The 4,794-nt window shown below is 42.2% G+C and overlaps 1 protein-coding gene across 3 annotated transcripts in view; it reads left to right on the forward strand.

Moving 5' to 3' along the window:
- Positions 1-4,794, forward strand: part of RBFOX2 (RNA binding protein, fox-1 homolog (C. elegans) 2) — a 55,875-nt gene that overhangs the window by 24,409 nt on the left and 26,672 nt on the right. The gene's annotated exons all lie outside the window — the stretch shown is intronic.

Below are 4,794 nucleotides of genomic sequence, written 5' to 3' on the forward strand. Positions count from 1 at the left end.
CTCCTGTTCCCTCTGACTCCAGACTCTGAGCATGGTCATTTCTGGGCAGCATGTACAAATGCTCCTAGATACTCCTGTCTGTAATGTGGGATCAGGTTCCCCAGCCTTTTGAACAAACAGGGAGTCAGTCACTTGAGCCTTCATACCAACCCGTTCCCATTGCATTAGCAATGGGTGCCCTGTGGGGAAGGCAGAATAAGGTAGAACAGCTTTGTGTGATGGGAGACTGTAAGAACAAAGCCTAACCCACCCCCCCACCCCCCCCATTTTCGTTGCATTAAAATACTTCTATAGAAAAACTCATATCTCAGATGTGAAAGGATTTTATTTACTGTATTTTGCAGACTTACTCAGCACTTCTGATATACCAGACTTTCATGTTTGAGATATTTGATGCTTAATATAAGCATCTTCTTTCCCCTTGCCCTGCCCCATGTGGACCTCTCCCCACTGAATTTGCATTCACACACCTGTTTTCATCTTACAGATATATTAAGAGGGAGGTTTTGTTAAGGGTTAATGGTACTTTATTTCTCTGAAGGTGAGATTTCAAATGTTGCTCAGGTCAGCTGCAGAGAGATTCAGTGATCTTTGTCCTAATTGGCAATTGGTTCTCATCACGTAACCAGTATCACCACAATGACAAATTGATGTGATTCTCTCTCTGCCCAGGAGGTTCAGCACTGGAATAGCAGGGAGTTTTGCAGGTCAGGAGCGAGGTGCATTGCCAAAGCTCTATGGGGGAAGCTTGCACAGTGCATGTCTATACTCTGCTTGACTTAATCAATGCTAAGATTCCCATTTTCAATTAAAACAAAATTTCCCTCCTCCCCCCACACACGTGTGCGCACATGTGTGCATGCACACAAGAGAATTTGAAGTTGCGATTCAGCTAAGCAGTTTCGGTTTAGAGTATGCCTTTCGCTTGGATTTGAGGTTCACAGTCTTAAGGTGGCCTCTTTGCTTCAACATACATTCCGGGGTATGTTCATGTTCAGAGCCCTCTGCAAATTTCCACCCATGTTGCCCAAGATACATTCTGAAATTCTTCAGTCTCTGTATTAGCTGGAAACCAGAAAGCAGTTGATCTGTATACAAGAGAGATGAGTGTTAGCCCTTTCCCAATCCTTTGCTTGTGCTTACTACCATGATTTGGTTTTGGTTTTTTTTTTGTTTGGGATTTTTTTGTTTGTTTTGGGGTTTTTTTGGATTTTTTTTTTTTTTTTAAATAAGACAGTTTGAACAAGTAACTGTCTATATGGCTTAGAGAGTTTTACTTCCCTTTGTGGGTAAAAATCTATATGCTTTACCAAAACAATCAGCTATGCTGAGCTTGTAAATAGTTACTCTGCTCTCTGCTGTTCTTCTGATATTTATAGGCCAGAGCTATCTGTGAATTAGTCTTGATTTTAGTCATTTCTATTTGGCTTTGGGAATAGCCTCTGACCTCTATCAAATCCCTACTTGTTTGGATGTAATTGCAAAAGAAAGAATAAAAATAACTGGCCTGGCAGAGTGGTGAGCTCTATCCTTCATCCCCCACTGCCTGTGCTTTCCCGAACAGTGTTTTCCTCTCCAGACATGAACTTTACACTCTCTCTCCCATCCATACATCTCTGTATTAAGCGCCCACGGCTGCCCTTTCCCTTCTAGGCAACACTAACATTGGAGGCTTTCTGTGAAGACTTGATTTATGACTATGAAAAGTACCTTCTTGTGCACTTGTTAAAGCCCAAGGCTTCTGGTTTTCAGTTAAAACAAAAATTATTGCTGAAGAGTTCCTTGACGAATTTTATCCTGAACCCTTAATAAATATATGCAAAAAGAAAGTGATCCAAAGAGATGATCTTCCAGTCCTTGACCATGCGGTTTTCTACTGCTTTTTTGTCATTTTACAGCAAAAAGCAGTTGCAAAACTGAGAGCCTGTATGAGGGATGGGGCAGAATCTGAACAGAATGAGAAAACACCCAAAGAGTAATTTTGTGGTATCTTTGCATCCTTCTCTATGCAAAATAATTCCTGTTTTAAAAAGAATGCAAGATTATTCCTGCTTAGCATGAAAATGGGAGGCCCCAGTGTTTGAGTGGGGTGTAGCTGCACGAAGCACCTGGTATTCACATAATAATGGAAAAACAACAGTTTGGTGATCTGATGGTGAAGCAAAGGAAATGGATCTTTCTGGAGGCCACTCACTCACTCTTGGGTTCTTCTTCCACCTTAGGAAAAAAAAAAAAAAATCTGAATGCATTTTCCTGCCCTGTGGTTTCCATTCTAATCTAATGATATGAAACCTCTCTCTCTTCTTCTCCTCTTCCTCTCTCTTGGGAATCCGAAAGCAGATGCTCCTGCTGCCTGCCTTGTGCTGTGTTCTCAATGCTCCCTTCCCTTCCCTGGGTTCCTAAGGGTTGTAGAGTTTTGTGTATCTGTTTTGTAAATATTTAAAAGGTACAGTGGTAAATCCCAAACTGCCCTGGGTTTGCCCCCACCCAGTGTACGATGGGGTTGAGCAGCGCTTTGTCCCTGCCGAGCTGTGGCAGGAGATCTCTGCTGGGACCGCTCTAGTGCTGGTTGGTAGGAGGGACTGGAGGAAGTGTGTGGGTTGCATTCTTCCTTTTGAATCCACCTGAGATGACCAGGCAGTTTTCTTTGACCGCCTGGGGGAACTGTATCAAAATGGCTGCATCTTCAGGATCTCTGTGTGTTTAGGAAGTTTGGTGACCAAAGAGAGAGCAGTGTGTGTCAGTCACAGCCACCTTACTCCTCAGGTTCCTGCATTTGGCTTAGGAAATGTTATTTGTTGAATTTCTGTATCACAGCAGAGTAGGAGGCAGTTAATACTTAGTTTTGCTGATTCTCCTCTCAAAGCAATGTGAATTCTTGTTTCCTAACTCGATTTCTGCCCAGATTCAATCTGTTTAGTAGGATTATATGGGCCCTGGTAGACTTCACACTGATATTGCTTTGCTACGTATGAGAAACAAGATACAAACTTTAAACATCCCTTGAATTTAATTTTGTTTTATTCTTGTTTAATAGAATGACATCAGTCTTCCCTTGATGTGTTTGGGTTTTTTGCTTGCTTCCAGGAAACTAGCTGTTTGTTTCATTTGTCCTGTTTACCATTACATTTCTAGTTCTGACTTGTATAAGTGCCTTTAAATAGCATTCTACTCATGGTTGCAGTTTACCATGCACTTCACTGAACCATGAATAAAACACCTCCAGAGGAAGTTGAGAGAGAGAGTATTCCTGCTTCTTTTGTGAGTGGAGACGCATCCTCTAGATGCGTATTTTGGCACTGTTGTGCTGATCCGAACAAGTGGACATATTTGCAGAATTAATGCAGTCTGCCTGCATAATGAGTACCCTGTGGCATTCATAAAGCTGCAGGGAAAGGGAATCCAAGCTCTTTGCTCATCAGCTGTGTACTGTGTGGCATTCCAAGATGTGCCCTTGATGACATTCAGAGACCAAGAGTGCGTAAGGACACAGCAAAATGTTGGCTGAAGAGGGAGCATTTTTTTTAGATTTGTAAATGGTAAGAGTTCATATTAGCGCAGATTGCAAGCTTGTGGTTTCAGGACAGTGTAAGTTTATGCCTTCCTCTTGGGAGACCCAGATCTCCAAGTTCTTGTATAGGACTGAAGTGTGTAGAAGCACTTCACAGTTTGTTAAAAAATTGGTTGTATAGTAGCTTACATCTTTTCTTCACAAAGAAATTGCATCTATTGGTGAGTGGAGTTCTGTAAGTAAACCTGTGCTAACTAAAAACTTGTGCAGAAAGCTGTGTGGAAACACTTAGGGTATTTTTATGTTTGCAGTTAACTGTAGGTTAAGATAAGAATATGAATTTAGGTTTTGATAACTGTGCCTAAAAGACTGTACGTTTGCATGTGCATTTATTTCTTCTTTGAACAGATGTGGTGTTTTGAGTTGAGCCACTCTTGTTCTGGACTTAGTTTCCACTCAGTGAAATAGATACAACCCCTTGTTACATAACATAAATTAGAGGTCTTGTTTTCATTTTAATTCTATTTTTATAATTTTTGTTCAGATGTCATCAGTTGAGCCAGAAATACAAATAGTGTTATTAACACAAAGAGGCTTAATAACAAAGTACCAGTGACCAGCATCGCTTTGTCAGGTCACCAGATTCCTTTATAGTGCCAATGGCATGAAGGAGACATGACCTGTGTCCCTTTATCCTAGTTCAGTGAAATACATTTTTATGCCTTCAACTCTGCAATACTAAACTAATGAGTTAAATTAGTCCGTACACTGAACTGGTTTATTTAGGGCTGAAGTTGATGGCTTGATAGTACAAGCTGATTTACTGCTCCTGTGGGAGTGCCTTTCCAGTAGTGCTCCTTTCACTGTGCAGGGAGTTGAATTCAGGGTCCTAAATTAGCAAAAAACTGATGCAGCAGGGAGAGGGAGAGAAATGAGCTTGTCCTCTGCCAGTTTAGCTAGTGGAACTCGCAGACCACACAGTAAGATCCATGATCCATCGAGGGGAGGAGGAGGAGGAGCACACAACCGGGGACAACGCGGGGCCGTGAAGCCCCTGACCTGAGTTGGCTGGAGCTGCTCTGAAGCCCCAAGCTCTCGCTGAGCAGCAGTGCTGGCCGGGCTCCCGCCGTTCACTCCCGGCCTCTGCCCCCTCCTCAGTTTTGCAGGAGGGATTGGCAGGAGAGCAACAAAACAAGCTGGACTGGGGAAATGATCCAGCTTAAAATAGCCCTGCAGGTTTTTTTTGAAAATACATTTATGGTTTTTTAGCCAGATTAATTCCT

This window comes from Fulmarus glacialis, unplaced genomic scaffold (assembly GCF_000690835.1).
Source record: "Fulmarus glacialis isolate BGI_N327 unplaced genomic scaffold, ASM69083v1 scaffold11114, whole genome shotgun sequence".
In the NCBI taxonomy this organism is placed as follows: domain Eukaryota; kingdom Metazoa; phylum Chordata; class Aves; order Procellariiformes; family Procellariidae; genus Fulmarus; species Fulmarus glacialis.